General features: G+C 35.2%; 1 long non-coding RNA gene across 1 annotated transcript; it reads left to right on the plus strand.

The window, feature by feature from the left end:
• The first annotated feature begins 13140 nt into the window (after positions 1-13140).
• LOC145801100 (uncharacterized) lies at positions 13141-19121 on the plus strand. The gene is made up of 2 exons (XR_014341995.1): positions 13141-13467; positions 18860-19121. It is a non-coding gene; the product is annotated as an uncharacterized LOC145801100 (long non-coding RNA).
• Positions 19122-22201: the final 3080 nt, after the last annotated feature.

Consider the following 22201-nt stretch of genomic DNA (forward strand, 5'->3'; position numbering starts at 1 on the left):
TGTGATATCTGTTAGCTGTTACCTGGTATCCGATGTTCCATTATGGAACTTAATATGTCTGCACTCTGTTACCCATACCAGATGCTCCATCATGGGGCTCAGCATATCTATTCTCTGTTACCCGGATCTAGAGGTTCCTTTATGGAACTGATTACTCATAACCACCACCTGTTCTGCATCTATTCTGTATCTATTCTGTATATGTTATGTTAGCACTAATGGATGTACCACGTATGATTAAGCATGAAATTTGATTTTTGTATATGATTTGAACAAGAATATGAATCTATTTCTGAATCTAAATTATGATTTTTGAATCTGGTATGGACATCATTCATTAAAACCCTTTACTCTGTCATTAGTCACTAGGCTCCAGCTCACTGTATTATTTATGTATGTAGGTGATCAAGCGCGTGACTAGGCCTAAAGCTTCTGCCTGGACTCTGTTTTGTCAACCAACCTATGTGCCTCTCATGGAGGTTCCAAATATGTCAAGTGGTTATGGTTTTGTGCATAAAGTTCAAGTTTTGTTTTCTTGTTTTGGTTTAACAAGTGTTTTTGTCTATTCTGTGTTTAGGGCTAAGTCTTTTTTTGTCTAGCCTATATATATGATGATGTGTAAATATTTGCATATAAAGTTTAAAATTGTTTTGTCTCATATAAGGCTGCACAGCTCAATGGACGTTGCATATTTGTTATTTGCTTCTGCTAGCCCCTAACATTATGTTAATTTGTCTCAGAGGCCTTTGGTAATCCCAGGATTACTGGTCGATAACGATGCTAAACCTATAAGGGCCGGTTTGGGTCATGATAGAGTGATATCAGAGCACGAGTTAATATCTCACACACATGTCCATTGAGCATTAGAATGTTTAGAATAGATTTAAGTTTCATGCATATAGTATGGAAGTAATAAGTTGTGCATTTAGAAATGCGTATATATGTGCAATATGTTTGAGTATTGAAGTTAAGAAATTAAGAGCTACTATGAAATTTTGATAATTATAAGGAAACTGGACTATGATTAATAAGTTTAGTAATGAGGCTAAAGGCGAAGAATTATTGTGAAATTTCTAATGTTATACGAAAATCAAAATATTTGACTAGAACATCGGTGAGTATAAGTATGTTGATTTGTGGAAATATAGTGTGATGAGAAATTAGAATTTTTAATGGAAGCCATGGAAGTTATATGAGTTATATATCAAATTAGACTATGTGAATATTTGAGAAATTGAGGAATTTGATGATCAATGGTGTATGTGAAACCATGATAATTGAGGATAAGGAAATTATTTGATATTTAATATGGTATATTTTTGCGGGAACCTATTATATAAAATGTTAAACCGTAGAGTCTCATGCCTTTGTTTAATGACTTTGAAAGTCCGATTGGAATCGCGTTTGGCCATCGTAGCTTCGAATCAGAAATTCTTGGTAAATTCCATGGGAATGAATTGGTTATCCTACCAGTGTCCTTATATGCCTATATGTGTATGTCTACTTGTATATGATATATGCTTTGTGTTATAAGTTAAGTCAGTTAAATTAACCCCAAGTGTTATCAACCATTTTCTTATGATTAACCCTTCTTTTCTATCATTAGGAAAAGATAGTGAAAAGTGTGAATGAAGTAAAGGTTGAGTCCTTATCAGAGCGATTAGATAAAATAGAAGAAGTGCTAGAGAAGATGGTGAAGGCTATGCAATGCTACAATACTTGGCAAGATCAAAAGAAATAGTTAGGCATGGAAGAAAAAGTAAACCAAAGAGAAAGACAAAGAATTTTGTAGTAGGAGAGACGAGTAATTCTAAGCAAGGTTGTAAGGGTAGTAAGTTTGTCCCAGCATGTTCTATATGCCATAAGCTTCATCGGGGATTATGTCATCGAGTTACCGGAGCTTGCTTCAAGTGTGGGAAGATGGGACATCAAATACAAGATTGTTCTAAAGTCCAAGGAAGGCTCAAGTGAGTAAACAGGTCAAAGGTTAGTATTTAACTGAAAAATCTGGAGATTAGTAGGAATGTTTTAAATACCAGTATAGGAATCTGTAGTTAAAATTTTATATATGTGTGACGTTATTTGAATTAGTCCTAATCAATATTAGATAAAGTTAGAACCCACCTATTTCACTATTTGAACCTCAACCTAAGATTGCTAAAGGGTATTAGAACATCGCCAAGACCTAAGCGAAATAACGGACTAAACGATTTAAGCCAACGAAAATTTCCCTACTTAGTGTCCGAATAAGTATGACTCAATTACTGAAATCATATCCTTATGGAACCATTTGAAAATATTGAAAGCGACAATTTTATAATATATTGAATTATGAATTTGAAAGGATTGCCCCTTCCCCCTCAAAAAATAAAAAATAAAAAGAAAAAGAAAAGGAGGAGAGACATTGTAATCATCATACACGAACAATGGTGACAAAAAACATATCATAAGCAAATTATAAAGTTAGGATCCATTGCATAGATAATTGAGACTTAATTGTATGAATTAGAAGGACGAGATCAAGACTTAAAATAATTTAGAAAACATATCAATTAAGATCATATTGATAACATTAAAAGAGGAACATTTGTGATTTACTTAGGTTATAAAGTCAAAAAATAAATATATATTGTCATGACCCAAACCCGCTTCTATGGATTAAAGTCATAGCCGGCCAGTAATCATGAGATTACCTACAGCCTCAAACCTGATTAAAAATGATTCAATGGAAAGAAAGGGGCCAAAACGGAAGAAGACTTAAAAATTTTGTCCAATGAGTTATGCTTATATGGCATAACGAAATTATTCCATAATAACACACACACATAGACAGAATTAACATCTTAAACATCTAGGAACTTCAAATATGTAGTCAGCCAAACACAAGTTTATGTACATAGGTGATCCAACGTATTCACCAAGATAGAAAAAAGGGAGCAAACAAAAGTACAAAAACAAAGTCTCGTGCGTGAGACATTCAGGTTGACTCCACAAAACTGACTTCCTCTCTTATTTTTCAATGAGGTTGGGTTTGAATATCTCTTTGCTCACCTACATGAACATAAATGAGAGTGAGCGAAAGTTCAGTGAATAATATCAAAATAAAGAAGTTACATGAATGAAATTCGTATCAGACATATCAAACGGCCTTAGGCCCATTCGTGTTTCTATCTAATACATCAAACGGCCTCAGACCCAACATATCAAATGACCTCAAGCCCAATTTATTCTTACCAAATGGCCTCAGGCCCAATTCATTCATGTCAAACGGCCTTTAGCCTAATCATTCATGTCAAACGGCCTTTGGCCCAGTCATTTATGTCAAACGGCCTCGGGCCTAATTCATTCATGTCAAACGGCCTCGGGCCTAATTCATTCATGTCAAACAGCCTTTAGCCCAATCATTTATGTCAAACAGCCTCGGGTCCAATTCATTCATGTCAAACAGCCTTTGGCCCAATCGTTTATGTTTATGCGCATTTTATACTTGAGATCATAAGCATATCATAATCATATTCCAACGGCCTTATTCAATCATTGGCAGAACAAATGTTCGATTCAAATTAACAAATCCGTACAACTCATACAGAAGTAAGCATTTGGAAAGTAGTAAACTTCAACACATTCTTACTAAAATATTACTCACAGTGTTCTGCCGATGGATTTGCCTTTGCGCTTGACCCTACATATTTTATAACACATTGGGTCACAAGTAATTCAATCCATTCTTAATTTATTTACTTCTCTTAGGCCTCTTTCTTATCTTTTTAGATCATTTACAATACTCAGTGCATGCCTAAGAGTGTTTAAAAGTGAAAGAAAACGGAAAACAAAACATAAAACAACTTTTCAAAAAATTTTAAACAGGGCTCTCCGCTCGAGCGCAGCTTTTGCCGCTCAGGCGGACCTTTTTGGTCTGCAAAAGTACTGGTTACCTCAATTCTACGCTCAAGCGTGACTTTGGTCGCTTGATCAAAGGGTCAAAACATGTGAGTGGGCGCTCGAGCGTGATTATTCTCGCTTGTGCGGACATCAACGTCTACAAAACTTCTGGGAGTTAGTATTTTACGCTCGAGCGGCACTTTTTGCTCGAGCAAACATGATGAATTCTGGAATTTCCAGAACTGTGTTTGAAGCTCAAAACTTGATTCCAAAGGCTAAAAACTCACATTTTAGGTACAAAAACATGGAAAACATTATATGGCATAGAAGTACTTCTAATTTTGAAACCAATTGTCCAAGATCATGGTTCATTCCCAATTCTCTTTATCAATTTCAAAACTCATGCATTCAAACTTCATATCTTCATGAAACATGCGTGAATGTTAATTTTTTACTCCAATTCTATTTCAGATGGTACAAATGATGTTTATAATCATGAAGCTCATGAAAATTATGCATGCATGTGTCATTTGATGTCATATTCTTCATGTTCCAACAATCATCCTCTAAATACAAACATGAATCCTTAGAATTGAGTTTCATATCATGATAATTCTTACATGTATGTGTATATTAACTTCAAATCCATCATATACAACTTAAACTGTGTTCTTGATTACCAATTCTCTTTGGATTCATATAATTACAAACTCAAATTCATGAATTATGGGTTAGTTACCCACCTAGAAGCTCCAATCCTTCCAAATTTAGCAAATTTCTTAAGTCTAGTTTCCAAATTCCTAAGCTTTGAGCCAAAATCCACAATTTGAGCCCTCTCTCTCTCTAGAACCGGCTCACTGTCTCTCTCTAGAGTGCCTATTTTAGATTTTTGAGCTCTAAGAAATGAGTATAAGTGTAATTGGGCCTTTATATATGCTTGTCTTAATCAAATTGATTAAGGCTAAGTAATCGTGCTTAATTAATCAGTTCGATCTAATTATTTTAATCAAAATCAATTTCTAATTAAATTTCACCATAGGCTCTAAATATCACGCTTATTACAATGGTGCAGACAATTTTATTTTCTGTAACCCGTACAGTCTTTAAATTATAGCAGTAAGTCGAACAGATTTTCCTATAGTCAACAGATAAGAACTCAAAAAACACATATAATCATATAAATGGCACTCAAAATCATATCAAGCACATAATCTCGATCATAATTAAGATTCATTAACATAACACAGGACAGGGTTATCACATACACACACACACACACACATATATATATATATATATATACATTTAAGAAAATAGATATGGAAATTTTGTATCCGAATGGTGGTTGAAAATGGAAGATATTATGATATTACAAATATGTAATTAAATTTAGATCTTGAAACCTAACTTAGAAAGCCTAACTCATTGTAAAGAAATTGAACTCTAGTGTTAAACGGAAGAAGGATATCATAATGGGAAATAAGAAAATGAATTTAGTTAGAAGGACAATTGTATATTTCTTAAAGAACCTTTGGAAACATAAGAATTTCAGTTGGCTAATTGTAATGGTTTGAGAAAGTTAAAAAATTTAGCGCTAAGTTACCATGTGACAATTAATCAAAGTCAATGAATATATCTATACAAATCTAAGAATTGGAATAAGTATGAAGACAATATAATTTGAATTGACTTACTTATATAAGTGTAATCTTAAGTAAATAAGGAAGCTAATAAGATCGTGTAAAACATGGATCTGTTTTGAAATCGAATCACCACTTTGAAACGATAGTATGAGAGAGATTGTTTAAAACGATAATCTTAATTTAACAAAAGTATATAAGTTCTACTCTGATCTATATGTCTGTCCAAGGTTATTTGAATGCAACCCAACATCTGTCACCTTCGAAAAGGGCTAATGAATTTCTGCAAGATATGCTTCTGTTATGACTCTGATACGCTTTTGTTCTGAATCCGATGTGCCCCTCTGTTTCGGAGTTACCATCATAATTGGTGTCCAAGATGTCTATTTGAAACTAAGACCATGAATATGTTATTACATTTTCATATAATTTGAAAATTTCTATTATAGATTAGCATGTGGAACTTTATTCGGGGATGCCACATTATATATATAACTTACGAACCTTTGACATGGTAAAAGAAAGTTAAATAACCATTCTTTTGAGAAATAATGAATTACGAATTGTGTCGGAATAATATCAGAACTATTATTGTCAATAGACTTGAAAGACCAAGAACTTGTATTTGCTATTAGTAATGCATTGACAATTTAATTCAATTTGAAGAATCTAACATGTCAATAGCAAAATATTGTGATATGTTTGAAAAAATAAGGAGAATCATGAACATTCCTTAAAATAAATCTCTTACTATTGGGAGTATATGAATTATAGATTGATGAATTAAAATATGTGAGTTATGTTATTGATGGCAATAAAGATGGTAATGAATTGCCAATTTGGATTATTAACCGTTAAGGGATTCGGAATAAGTTCAATTTCTATGAAGAGGATTCAATGAAAAGGAAGTTACGTAGGAGAGGAAACGAAATGAGACTAAGTTGTATGACTGATTTCCATACAAGTGGCTTAAGTTTGGAGGACCAAACTTTCTAAGGGGAAGATACTGTAATGACCCCACCACGTATAATAATTAGCATCTAATTACTTAAGAAGATTTGAATTTTAATTGCCCATTATTCTGATTTAATTTGCGATTTATGAAAGTTGTGGAGGTTGATTTGTATATGATTGTATTGAGGATTTATTTTGGAATTAGAAATTGAAAGCCTAAATGGTTCAAGAGAGTATAATTGGTGAATTAAATTATTTTAATTTCGAGTATCAGATCGTACGTGAGTTTAATTAAATATTTGATTCAGACTTGTAAAATTGATATTTGATTAATTGGGTCTGGATTGGAGTTAATTAAGTTATGAAGATCGGAATTAAGATTATTATGAATTAAATTTACTTATGAGGTGTCCAATTTGAGTATATAATTTATTGACGGAGATTTTGCGTATGATCTAAATTGAAGGCCTTAATGATTTAAGAAACCAAAATTGAGGATGAAAATAAGTTTAATTTGACATTTGGAGCCTTTTTGGAGTTTGATTAAAAATCTAATTAAGAATAATAAATTTAAATATAATTAATTTGTCACGCCCTCAGAATTAACCCATTATATATATGTCATTGACATGCATTATTTAAAGAAAACACTTTGTTATTTCATTCATCAGAGTATTACCAAAAAAAAAACATTACATGTAACATCAAATTAAATGCCCTACAGGCTTACATCTTTCCAAGCCAACACTTGGACACAAAGTATGAGTTCTAACTCAAATACAAATAAAGCCCTAGGCTTGAGTGTTTACATGTACTAACAATGAAAAACAAATAACTGAAAATAGTCTTCAAAATCCAAATCCTTTCAAGCTAAGTTCTGGGAGGTAGCTTATCACTTGGACCTGAAAATGATGTTCCCATAAAGGGTGAGCCACAGCCCAGTAGAAATATACTAAACCAAATATAAGCATTGAATAAAGCATTAGTATTTAATAGATGGTTAACCAAGATAACCAATTACATCACTATACAGTCTCATGACACTAATGTCTAAAACACGTTTTACTTTCCAACATTATCAATATGGCTCAGAACCTGGCCAAACTTACAACAGTGAACTATATATATATCATATTCATATTCTTCCAATGTCAACAAACAATTGAGACTCAGGCTCAAATCAAAACACTTCATACTTCCAGTTTGATACACATTTTAGTGTTGTATCAATAAAACACTTCAATATAAATAAGCACACATAAAAGTGATGCTAATGGAGTCCATCCCCTATCTCCTCCCAAACAAAATCCCGTTTAGAGGTCCATCCCCTATCTTCCCCTAAACCGTGGAGTACATCCCCTATCTCCTCCCACACAAAACAATGTATGCAAACACATAACATATACAACACACAATCAATACACATAATGTCTGTATTAATTCAGCAGTCAAAATTGATGACTTAATCAATGATTAGTTTCAGTTATCCCTAATCCACATGTAGTGTCTACAACAAGCACGACTATCCTCCACCGATAGCCCAAAACAGTTATTTCTAGACTTGGAAATAAATATACCAACAATTCAATGGGCGAGTGATTTACATTATCCAACTACACCATTTAATCAATAAATTTCCCAATTTCATGAATTTAACCAAATTCCCCAATTCCCTTAAATTAATTATACAAATTAATTAATTAATACAACTAGGGTTTTTCCCAAAATTATCAAAGTAACCCCAACATATCAAAATACTAAAACTTAGAACAAAACTTATAAGATGGAGTAGGAAATCCCTACCTCGAAGAAAATAACCCGAAAAGAGAAGATGGAGATGAAGACCCAAACTCCAAAGTGCTCCAAACTACCAACAATTCAGATTAAAACGAAGCCCTCGACTCACACACTCTTTTTAATGAAGGATCTAGGGTAGAAATACACCCTAAGTGGATCAAATCTAAGAGAGAAGGTGAGCAGGGTGAGAGAGAAGTCGGACCTTAGGGTTTGGAATCTAAAAAGAGGATGAAAAACTGATTAAAAACCCGCTGCTGTCTAATTAAACTGGACAGGCTCGCTCGAGCGAAGACTTGCTCGCTCGAGCGACCAGACACAAGAAATCCTCGCTCGAGCAAAGAAAAGCTCACTCGAGCCAAGAATGCAATGCTACAGGTCCATACTAGACACAAACGCTCGCTCGAGCTCAGAAAATCTGGCTCGAGCCACCAAACACAAAATACAACCCTCGCTCTAGCGACCCTCCCAAAAACTGGACAGCAACACTTGGTTTCCGAACCCAACCAACCTGAAACAAACCTGCCCAACACATCCTATAACTCCAAATAAGAAAATAAAGAATGACAACAACAATTATACAATGACAGAATCTACGGAACCTAAGTCCGGATAAAATAATCAAATGGGAAAAGACCGGGGTCGCTATATAATTGGTCTATAATGAAAGTCAAATTAGACTGATTAAATTATGTGGGATTTGTGATTAGTTATGATTAATTTAATTATGTGCTAATCAAGATTTATTAAGACTAAGTGTTTCTTAAGTAAATTAATCTTAATCATAAATTGAATTATAAAAGAATCTAGAATTGAGGGTGTATATGGGTGTGTATGTATTAAGCATATTAGTGGGTGTGTGTGTATATGAGTGTTGTGTTGGAAGCTCAATATTGTGTGCATGTGTGCTTGAGGTGTCAACAAGAGAGGGTGAGCTTGTGTACCTCTTAATATGAAATGAGAAGGAAAATGAATTCATTCATGTGTATGTGCTGGAAGGAACAGAGCCGAGAGAGAGAAGAACAGAGAGAGAGAGAGAGAGAGAGAGAGACCAACTCTATCTGCTGGAATGGTGAAGGAAAGCAAGGGGGAAAGGTTGGAAAAAGTGAAGAATTGAAGAGAGACTCAAGAAATTGTGAAGAAACTCATCAAATTGAAGGTTTTGCGTAAGAAATTAAAGCTCAAATCTTGTAGATAAATCATCTAGAAGCTGAACTTAAGAGGTTATTAAATTCAATTCCATGTAATGAAAAATAAATTAGCAAGAAAATGAGTTAGGTTAATGAATATGGAAATTGATCTCATAATATCATCAAATTGAGTTTGATTTTGAACACTGAAGTATTTGAGTTTTATATTCACATGCATCATGGATTTTGAAGACCTTGAGCTATTTAATTTTATACTTTGAATAGAAAAAGGAGAAATCTTATGAAAATTAAGCTTTGGGTTAAACATTGGGTTAAGATCAAATTCTAAGAGATTATTTTTGTAATTCATCATTTAAGTTTAGCACTTGTTATTTTTCATGAAGTTGAATTCCATATTTACATGCATCATAGATTTTTAAAAGATTCGAAGGATCAATTCTATGATTTGGTATAAGAAGAGCAAGTTTTGGAAAATGATGAATTTATGAGCACTTTGAGTTTAATCTTGAATTAAAAGAATTTTGATGTAAACGGTTTCATTTTTATCCTAATTTCACACATGCAAATATTTCTCTAAGACTTTTATAACTTCAATTTCATGATTTAAAGAAAACAGAAAAGAGTTAGAAATTAATTTCATGTAAATCGAATGGAATTAGTAAAAGGATGAAGAAATTGAATTAGATTCAAGATTATGAAAGTTGATTTAGAATTTAATTATTTTGGGGTTGCTTTTGAAAGTTATAGTTAAAACAAGCTTCAAAAATTACATGCAATTGCATTGTGCATTTGATTTTGAAGAAGAATTTTTAGAAACCACGAGTTCATGGGTTTTGATTTGAATAAATTAATTAGTAATTATGTTTAATGATTTTGAGTTGGATTTGAAAGTGTTAATGCATGAAAGTTTTTGTATTAAATTTTATTTTAGAAAAATCCATAAGTTTCATGTTTAATTTCATATTTATGTTTCAAAGGAAAAGATGTTGAAAATATTTGCATGCATGAAGTTTTGTTTTAAATTTGGACAACTTGATGAGATTTTGAGTAAATTATTTATGAATAAATAAGTGTTTATATTTTGTAAAGTGTTTTCAAGGTTTTGATCATGATGTGTGAGTTTAAAGATTGAAAGATGCATTTGGAAACCATTTTTGAGAAATTTGGAATTCTGGAAATTTTACAAACTGTCGAGTAGATTAATTACTGCTCGAGAGCACATTGAAGGCTTCTAATACTTTTGCAATCTTTTACATACCGCTCGAGCGACTAAAGGTTCTCTCGAGCAAACAACTATTTTTAGTATATTTGGAAAAATTGCATTTAGTTCATATTTTCATTCTTATCTCTTTTCAAACATTGAAGACATGATTTCTAGCTCAATAAAGATTAATAAGCTAAAAAAATAAGTCATTGATTTAATAATAATTGATTAAGATGCTAAGTAAGAAATCGATTTATTGGAAAATGACTTAGTAATAAAAGAATATGTGAAATGAGAACCTGATTCATTTGAATAAAGAAAAAATATGCGTAGTAGATCTTCAAATTACTTCGATAGAAAAAGACTAGAGAAATCAAGTTTGATAAAGAAGTGATATTATGTTTCAATGTGTATATGTTATGTGTTTGTGTAGGTCATGCGCTATTGTCTACTTGATCTGTCGAATCTGTTTGATCTGCTTCTGGAACTATCTATGAGTAATAACTTAGTAAAGCTATGTTCAACTTTATTTATTTTTTGTATGATGAATTAAGATCTGATTTCTAAAATAATATGTTCTGTACAATGATTGATTGTCTAATTTCTAACAGTGTATTCGTAGCATCCTTAGCATCATGTGATATCTGTTAGCTGTTAACCGGTATCGGAGGTTCCATTATGGAACTTAATATGTCTGCATTTTGTTACCCGTACCGGAGGCTCCATCATAGGGCTCAACATATTTATTCTCTTCCCCAGATCTGGAGGCTTCTTTATGGAACTAGTTACTCATAACCACCACATGTTCTATATATGTTCTATATATGTTTTGTTAGCGCTAATGGATGTACCACGTATGATGAAGCACGAACTTTGATTTTTGTATATGATTTGAACAAGAATATGAATCTGTTTTTGAATCTGAATTTTGATTTCTGAATCTGGTATGGATATCATTCATTAAAACCCTTTACTCTGTTATTATTCACTGAGCTCCAACTTACTGTATTATTTATGTATGTAAGTGATCAAGTGCGTGACCAAGCCTAAAGCTTTTGCCTAGACTCTGTTTTGTTAGCCAACCTATGTACCTCCCATGGAGGTTCCCGATATATTGAGTGGTTATGGCTGTGTGCATAAAATTCAAGTTTTGTTTTCTTGTTTTGGTTTAACAAGTGTTTTTGTCTATTCTGTATTTTGGGCTAAGTCCCTTTTTTGTCTAGCCTATATATATGATGATGTGTAAATATATGCATATAAAGTTTAAAATTTTTTGTCTCATATAAGTCTGCACAGCTTAATAGACGTTGTATATTTGTTATTTGTTTCTGTCAGCCCCTAATATTATGTTAATCTGTCTTAGAGGCCTTCGGTAATTCCATAATTACTGGCCGGTTACGATGCTAAACCTATAGGGACAGGCTTGGGTCATGACACATTGCCTCCACTACCATCATCGCTACTCTACCACTATCACCACACCATCACAATTGCATAACTCCTTTTGCCTTGTCCATACCCATCAAATTTGTCACCTCTAACTAAAAGAGAGGTCATTATAATAATATAAAAATTATGAGATTTACTGTATTTTTTTTAAAATCTCAGGGGAGAGGTCAATGTAATTTACCCTATTTTCCCCCCTACGAATCTCTCTAATTTTAGAGTGATTCAAAAAGTGAATTGTAAGAGAAATCAATAAAGTCTCTCTATTTCTTTCAATTTCTCATCATTTATCTTCCCTTATGTAATTCAAAAGAAATAATTAAAACTAAGAGAAAGCAATTTTGTTTCCTTTCCAAATCATTTAATCCAAACAAATTATAAATAAATATATGAACATAATCATTCTAATTTGCCAAAACAAGGAGAAATTATTTTTTGCTCCTATGCATTATCATGGTGTGCTCTAATTTAATATTCATTAGTTAAATCTAATACCTTTTGTTAAGTTTTTAAAAATAATTTAAGAAATATCAAATAATAAATAATGTAAAATAATACTTGAAGGGTTTGACTTTTCTCAAATTAGCGTTTCAATTTGAGTGAGCGTTTGGGTTTGATAGACCTATTTTAGAATTGATTTTAGTATCCAAATTGTTCATTTTTTTGGACTTGTTAAGTAAAATATTTATGCAAAAAATCAAGATAATTAGATATCGGTGGTTATATGTTTGAATCATATTATTTTACAAAAATGGATAACAAATATAATTTTTAAAAATAACCATTCAATTTTTTGTAATACAAATTTGATTCAAACATGCAGTTATCGATGTTCGATCATTTTATTTTTTTATATAAATATTCTATTCAATGAATTTTAAAAAATAAGTGATTCATATTATCAAAACGTGACTTATGTAGACTCTACAAAACCCTACAAATTCTCGTGAAATGTGAACTTGAGTGTAACCTACCAGATAATGGAATACCACCAAATAATCACTCAGCCTTACGGACCAAGGAAAGAATCCTTAGGCACATATAAAAAGCAGCCATGCATTCAACCTTTACTAAAAGCTCCCTTCTCTTTCTCCCTCTATAGGCTGAGGAAAGAACCCTACATACACGATAAAAAGCAGCCATGTCTTCAACCTTTACTAAAAGTCCCTTCTCTTTCTCCCTCTATATAGCTCTTTCCTATTACGTTCTGCTCCTTTGCACTCTCTTCTCTCTCTCTCTCTCGCTCTCTCTCTCTAAAACTCTATTTTCTCAGTCTTAACGAAACAAAGCTGAAGATTTGCGATTACCGAAAGCTGTTTAGTCCAGTTTAGTGCCAATTCATCAGTAGAAGAGTAGATTCTGCAATTTCGGTTCTACAATTCTGTTGGCCACGAAGGTGACTACTCTTTTATTTATTTATTTGTGTATAAATGCTCTTATATTTATTTATGTATGTATTTATTTTTGGTCTGTGTTTAATTTTTAATTTTTTTTATTCGACCACATGAGTGGGTATAGGAAGTCGGTTTAAAGAGTAGGCTTTCATATCATTTGTTTTGGATAAATTACAAAGGGTATGGCTTCTATCCAGTCCGAGATCGGACTGGACCATACTGTTGGGTCTGTGAGGGTTCACCATGAGTCCCATTTTGATAATCTGAACCGTTTAATATGTAGAAATCGTCGAGTACTATATGCTTATAAAAAATTACGTTGATCAGATATCGAACAGTTCAGATTATCAAAACGAGACCCGTGGTGAGCCCCCACGGGCCTAACAGCACGGTCTAGTCCGATCACGGACTGGACAGAAGCCATACCCAATTACAAATATATATCTGAAATTTGCTTAAAATATAAATTAATATAGATAATTTTAAAAATTACATTTCATTTCTTTAAATTTCTAATCACATAACAAATGACATTTCTTATTAATAAATCATCAAATTAATAATTTTTAAGAATAAAGTACAAATACACCACTTAAAATTTGCTTAAAATATAAATTACCCCTGTAGTTTGAGAAATTACAAATATTCCCCTTCAGAATTTTTTATTTAACAGAATTAGTTAAAAACAAAATCCTAACTATTCTCTCATACAACAATAAATTATCTGAATTGTTAATTCAAATATATTTTTAATATCATTGAAAACTAATAATTGACTTTATTAGCCATTTGTTTTGCGATTATAAAGTAGAAGGGGCGGGATATATTTTCCAAAATCACGGGACAATCCATGTTTAAGCTAATCTTATGAGGTGTATTTGTAATTTATTCAATTTTTAATAATGTTATAATTATATTTTAATTAGTAATTCAGATAATTTTATTATGGTATAAAAAAATAATTAGGAATTTATTTTTTTTCGTTAATTTTATTAAATAATTTTTTTTAACAAAAGAATATTTATAATTTTCATAATTATAAGGATAATTCATATTTTAAGCAAATAGATAAATATATATATAATTTATTTTTTTTTTATTTTTTATTTTTTAAGATTGGATTGTACTTCCTTATCATTTTACTTCTATTTTGGGTTGAATGCTTTGATAACTCTACGAGATTTGAGTTATAATCCTCACCATTATATACATCATCTAATGGTGAATGCAATAATTTTGTTTCAATTTAAATTAATTATAAATTTACATTCATATTTCATAGTCATTCGAGGTTTTAAAAAGCGGCCGCAACCGTTACGTAACGCCATTACGTAACGGTTTTGGCAATTACCGCCACCTGTTACGGTTGCTTTTGTAGTGTGATTGAGATTCATAGATATGTCTGCCGTAGCGGCTGCCGTAGCGGCTGCCGTAGCGGTCGTTGTAGCGGTCGTAACGGTGCCGTAACAGCCGTAACGGCTTGTTACGCACCGTTACGTAACGGTTCCAAACTGTTTTTTTTTTTTGAAAAAATACACAGAAAAAAGCTAAAAATGGAGAAAGAGGGATAGAGAGAAGAGGGAAGATAAAGAGAGAAAATGAAGGAGCAAGAGATAGAGAGAGATAAGAGGGAAAATGAAGAACATGTTATTGATTTGTTGAAGTTGTAAGACCTATGCTATTCTATTGCTATCACTAAACTATTTTGTTTGTATGTGTCTATCTATATATTATTTGAAAATAATAATAATAATAAGTGTGGTCATTATTTATTTGGCTTAGTTAAAATATGTATATATATATATATATATATTTAAGCTCTTATTTATTCTCTTACTTTTGTCATTGTTTATTTTATATATAATAGTTAGTAATTGATTTTTTATGTAATATAAAGTCATTAATAATTAAAATAAATGTAAAAAACTCAATTTATAGTGATTTAAAAAAATGAAATATATTGGATCATACTTAAAAATTTACAAAAATTGACCAATATTTATTTTTAACCCAGTAAATATTATCATGGAAAAAAAAATATGAGTATCTGCAATTTTTTTTCAAATTGTGCGAAATATAAAAAAATTCACGGTTCCAGTTACCACAACCATTAACCGCGTCACCGCCACCGTTACGGTGACCACAACCGCTTTTTAGAACCTTGCATATATGGAACCGAGAGGATAAAAACTCCTAAGCCTCTATCTCTGATCAGCTAATTTCTTTTGGATGAATTCCTTTCCATCTATGATCTAGAATCTAGATTGGAGGGTGTTGTGTGGGTTCGTTTGGCTTATTACGGTCTCGTTTTAATAATTTGAACGGTTCATTTTATTGGGCTCTTTATATATATTATTCATACAAAATTAAATTAATTCGATATTCATAACCTATTTCATATTTGTTATTAGAAAAATTGATGGTCTATTTTTTAAAACAAACTTTTTTTTGGGTAAATTACAAACACAACCCTTGAGATTTATTTAAATTAGAAATTAATAAGCATACCCAATTAGAAATTATATTATGCCCTTTAAGGTTTCTAATTTCATAACAAATAGGCCCTTTTATTAATAAATTGTCAAATTAATTTATAATTTTTAATAATGCTAAAATTTTATTTCAATTAATAATTTAGGTAATTTTATTATTGTATAGATGAACAGTTAGAAATTTCATGTTTTTTAATTAATTATGTTAAATAAAAAATTCTGTCAGATAGGTATTTGTAATTTTTCAAACCACATAGGGTAAGGTCATAGCCGGCCAGCAATCATGAGATTACCTACAGCCTCAAACCTGATTAAAAATGATTCAATGGAAATAAAGGGGCCAAAACGGAAGAAGACTTAAAAATTTTGTCCAATGAGCTGTGCTTATATGGCATAGCGAAATTATTCCATAATAACTCACACACATAGACAGAATTAACATCTTGAACATCTAGGAACTTCAAATATGTAGTCAGCCAAACACAAGTTTATGTACATAGGTGATCCAACGTATTCACCAAGATAGAAAAAAGGGAGCAAACAAAAGTACAAAAACAAAGTCTCGTGCGTGAGACATTCGGGTTGACTCCACAAAACTGACTTCCTCTCTTATTTTTCAATGAGGTTGGGTTTACATGCACATAAATGAGAGTGAGCGAAAGTTCAGTGAATAATATCAAAATAAAGAAGTTACATGAATGAAATTCGTATCAGACATATCAAACGGCCTTAGGCCCATTCGTGTTTCTATCTAATACATCAAACGGCCTCAGACCCAACATATCAAATGACCTCAAGCCCAATTTATTCTTACTAAATGGCCTCAGGCCCAATTCATTCATGTCAAACGGCCTTTAGCCTAATCATTCATGTCAAACGGCCTTCGGCCCAGTCATTTATGTCAAACGGCCTCGGGCCTAATTTATTCATGTCAAACGGTGTTTGGCCCAATCATTTATGTCGAACAGCCTCAGGCCCAATTCATTCATGTCAAACAGGTTATAGCGATCCCGGTTGCCCCTTTACTGTTCTGTTGTATTCCGGACTCGGTTCCGTGAAGTTGGTAGTGGTATCTATCATGTTGCCGTCCTTTAATTCCACTTGATTGAGTTCTAGGATGTGTTGGGCAGGTTTGTTACAGGTTGGTTAGGCCTTGGTTTCAATTCCTTGTTGTTCAGTTTTTAGGCGATCCGCTCGAGCGGGTCTTCTTGCGCTCAAGCGGGGATTGCACACCTCCAGTATTTCGGGTTCCTGCAAAACTTCTGCAGATGTGATTTTTACGCTCGAGCGGGTTTGTTTACGCTCGAGCGGTAGCGCTCGAGCGGGTTTGTTGGCGCTCGAGCGGATAGTACTTTTTGGGTATAAGTTCTGGGAGGTGGAGATTTACGCTCGAGCGGACTGGTTTTCGCGCTCGAGCGGAAGTGCTTTATTCTTGTGTCTTGGCGCTCGAGCGGGCATTATTGCGCTCGAGCGTGTTCAGATTTTTGTTCTTGGCGCTCGAGCGTTGTGTTCTCCGCTCGAGCGGGTCATACGTATATGAGTTATCCGCTGGGTGATTTTAAATCACTTTTTGCTTTTCTTTCTCTCTCCTACTTTTTCTAAAAACCATTTTTGAGAGCCTCTCTCTCTAGAAACTCCCTTCTCTCTAGGGTTTTATCTAGTTAGAGTGTCCTCCTTCTCTTCGGCCTTTGTAAAGGTTGTGTTGATCGTCGAGGGCGTCGTTTTGATCCGAAAATCTTGGTCTTTGGAGCACTTTGGTTTTGGTCCCTTCTCCATCCGAGCTCTAACTTCGAGGTAGGGATAACCTGCTCCTTAATATGAGCTTTGTCTTTAAATTTTTGTATTTTGATATGTTGGGGGTTGTTGGGTAATTTCGAGAGAGTTTGGGCCTTTGTGTAATTTTACAAAAGTTGAGGTTTTTATTTATATAAAACCTAAATGCATGTTTGGCATGGAAAAGTGAAATTAATGTTGAAACATTAATGAAAATGGAACCTATGGGTTGTAATGTTAATTATGAAAAATGTCCTAATTACATTGATTGATTAATTTGTATAATTAATTGTTGGAAATGAGGGATAGATTTGAAAATGTGGAAATTGGAAAGGGAAGGGGTTAAAGGGTGTAGTTGGATCATTTATCACTCACCTAGTTGAAATGTTGATTATATATCCATTGTTGCATTTATTTTCTGTATAGAAATAACTGCTTTGGGCTATCGGTGAAGGATAGTCGTGATTGTTGTAGACAATGCATGATGATTAGGCTAACTGAAACTAATCACTGGAATGAGTCATTGAGTTTGACGGTTGAAAGAATACATTAAATTTATGTATTGTGTGATGATGTGTATAATTATTGTTTATATGCATTGTGTTGTGTTGGAGGAGATAGGGGATGTACTCCACGGTTTAGGGGAAGATAGGGGATGGACCTCTAAACTGGATGTTGTTGGGAGGAGATAGGGGATGGACTCCATAGATAGAGCTCATATGCTTATCTATTAATGTGTTGACAGAGCTCATATGCTTGTCTTTGGAAGTGTGATAGTGCTCTTATGCATATCTATGGAAGTGATGATATAGCTTGTATGCTTATCTGTTGGTGTGTGATATAGCTAGTATGCTTATCTATTATGAAATGAGAAAGTGCTTAATATGAGTTATTGCCTCATATGAGTTGTTTGGCCAGGTTCTGAGCCATGGTTATAAATTGAGAATTGAACAGAATTGGAAAATGGATTGTAACATGGACTTGTACGTTATGAAACTGTAAAGTGTAATAAGGGAAAATATCAGCGTTGGCCATCTATCAACTGCTAATCTTTTAGTCATTGTTCATATTTGGTTTAGTGTATGTCTACTGGGCTGTGGCTCACCCTATATGGGAATATCATTTTCAGGAACAGGTAGCATACCACCTCCAAGGACGTAGCTTGGGAGGCTAGAGGCGGGCGAACTTTTGTTATTTTATTTCTTTGATGTATTACATGTATATTCAAGCCAAGGGCTTAAGGTGTAAATGAGTTAGCACTCTTTTGTTGTAACCAAGTGTTAACTTGGAAAGGTGTAAGCCTTTAGGGCATTTGCTTTTGTTGTTAACATGTAATACTTTTGGTAATGGAACTCTGATGAATAGAAGAAAGTGGAACTTTTATATATCAATGCATGTCTATATTGATGGGTTTAATGTTTTTTTTTTTTGAGGGCGTTACAACTTGGTATCAGAGCGTACCGGGTTCGAATACCTTGGGTACGTGGGAAGTGATTAGGATCACAATGGGTTTGTCTCGCTTGATAGAGACTTAGATGTAATGTCATATGCTATGTGCTTAAGTGATAACATGCTTATGTGACTATGTGGGTATGGGATTTAATTTCTAGGATGTTGATTGGATCCTTGGGTTTCTGGGAGTCTTGTTGGAAAGGCACTTGATCAATGCCGTTTCTAACCGGAACTCTAGTAACACCTCGGGACTATCATTATCCGGAAATGAAATTCGTAAGTGCTTATGTGTTTATGTGCTTACGTGGAGTGAATTACAGTTGTCCATGTATTAGGACGTGAGTGTTTAGTTTTGGCACATTTGTGAATGTGCTAACGTTCTATATTACCTTTATTAGGATGTCAGGACGAGGAAGAGGTGCTAGGCGTGGTAGGCCTGCGAGGCAAGAAGTACCTTTACCGGATGATATTCCAGCAGTACAGGAGGGAATTGGTCAGGCCAATGTGGCCGAGCCAGCGGGTCAGCAGGCTATGGGTGCCTTGGCCCGAGAGATAACAGGAGCTTTGGGTATTCTCAAAGCAGGGAATCAGGCAGCTGAGGCAGGGCCTTCTTTCTTGAAGAGGGAGTTCTTCCGGTCTAATCCGGACGAGTTTATTGGGGATCCGAAGGAACCACTGAAGGCTGACGAGTGGTTAGAACAAATGAGTAAGACGTTCAAGATGTTTGGCATCGAGGGCGGAGCATTGAAAGTGACCTTGGCATCCTTCCAGCTGAAGGGAGATGCGGGTCAATGGTGGAAGTACGAGAAGGCTCGTGTTGGTGGTACATGGGAGGCGTTTGTGAATGCTTTCCAAGAGAGGTTCTTATCTGCAGTTGCTAGGGAGAAGCTGAATGATCAGTTTAGTCGGCTTAATCAGCAGGGTATGTCTGTGGCAGAGTTTGAGGCCACTTTTACTAGTTTGTCCAGGTTTGCACCTTAGTTGGTGGCGTCCGAAGAACGCCGTTGCTATGAGTTTGAGCGGAAGTTGAGGCGAGGCCTCAAGTTGAGGGTTGGTGGGTCTTACATCCGAGAGTATAGACATTTAGTGGATGCTGCAGCTCATATGGAGCTTATGATGCAGGAAGAAGACGATGAGAAACATAGAGGCTCCAAGCGGGGCCAGGAGGGTCAGGGTGATGGCAGGAGACAGAGGGGTTATAACCCTCAGCAGTCTCAGGGTGGAGTTGCTAGATCGACCTTTCCGGTGCCGAGTGCTGGCTCGGGGAGAGGTAATCAGAGAGGCTTGACTTGTTTTGCGTGTGGCCAGCTGGGTCACAAGTCTTCGGTTTGCCCGCAGAAGAGCGGAGGTCAGAGAGCTGCTTCTTCCTCAGCTAGACCTCAGAGTCAGAGTTTGGGCAGGGGGCAGCCCTTATCTTGCTATCAGTGTGGGCAGCCTGGGCACCTGAAGAGGTTTTGCCCACAGTTGAGTGCCACTTCAGGAGGGTCTGGTTCTAGACAGACGCAGGGATTTCAGCCAGCTCAGTCTGTGCAGGCCTCGAGGGCCAATCCGGGAGCTTCGTCATCCCAGTCAGTGCAGCAGTCGTATGCTCCGAGGGGTGAGCAGGTGGATCAGGGGCCTACAGGGCGCGTGTATGCTGTTACCGCGCAGGATCTAGTACCGGCTCCATCAGTAGTGAGAGGTACTTTTCTGTTTTGCAACTCGGTTGCTAGTGTATTGATTGACACAGGTGCATCTCATTCTTTTGTATCTGCTACATTTGCATCTGTTTTGGAGTTGGAGTTAGCACAGTTAGCATCTCCTATTTGTGTAGTGTCACCTCTTAGGGGTGAACTGATCTTGAAACAAGGTGTTAGAGGTTGTGATATAGAGGTTGCCGACCATAGGCTTCCTTTTCCTTTTGTAATTATGCCCATGAAGGGTTTTGATGTTATTTTGGGTATGGACTGGCTATCGTCATACCGGGCTGTTATCGATTGCTACCGCCAGAGGGTCTCGTTATGTACCTTGAGCGGGGAATGGTTTCATTTCTTGGGAGACCGGGTTGGTAGTGTTTTGCCACCGGGGTATGATTCGCGAGGGCGGAGTGAGCTTAGTGGTCTACTTGCTAGCTTTGAGAGTGGTGAGTGTGATGAGACCCAGATTGTGCTGCCGAGGGTGGTTTGCGAGTATTCGGATGTCTTCCCCGAAGACCTTGTTAGTTTGCCACCTCACCGAGAGATAGAGTTCTCTATTGATCTAGTGCTTGGCACGGCGCCGATTTCTATGGCACCTTACCGTTTTGCCCCAGCAGAGTTGGTTGAGTTGAAAGTTCAGCTCCAGGAATTGCTAGATAAGGGTTTTGTTCGCCCTAGTGTTTCGCCGTGGGGAGCACCGGCCCTCTTTGCTAAAAAGAAAGATGGTGCCTTGAGATTGTGTATCGACTACCGAAAGTTGAATCGGGCTACAGTCAAGAATAAGTACCCTATGCCCCGTATAGATGACCTGTTCGACCAGTTAAAGGGTTCCCGTTGTTTCTCTAAGATAGACTTGAGATCGGGTTACCATCAGTTGAGGGTCAGAGAGGAGGATATTCCGAAGACGGCATTCCGTACGCGGTATGGCCATTATGAGTTTCTGGTGATGCCATTTGGGCTTACCAACGCACCGGCAGTCTTTATGGACCTGATGAACCGGATCTTTCGGGAATTCTTAGACCGTTTTGTAGTCGTTTTCGTGGACGACATTCTTATCTATTCGCCTTCTGAGGAGGAGCACGAGGAACACTTGAGAGTGGTGCTTGAGTTGCTTAGAGCCCATAGGCTGTATGCCAAGTTTGGGAAGTGTGAGTTCTGGCTAGGAGAAGTCAAATTCTTAGGCCACGTGGTATCCGGGAAAGGGGTGTCCGTTGATGCATCCAAGGTAGAGGCAGTGCAAGATTGGGCACAGCCTAAGAGTGTGTTTGAGATCCGCAGTTTTCTGGGATTAGCTGGGTATTACCGTCGGTTTGTGAAAGATTTCTCCAGGCTAGCTTCGCCGT

Source organism: Camellia sinensis, chromosome 10 (assembly GCF_055761805.1).
Source record: "Camellia sinensis isolate YWXY chromosome 10, ASM5576180v1, whole genome shotgun sequence".
NCBI classification, from domain to species: Eukaryota; Viridiplantae; Streptophyta; class Magnoliopsida; order Ericales; family Theaceae; genus Camellia; species Camellia sinensis.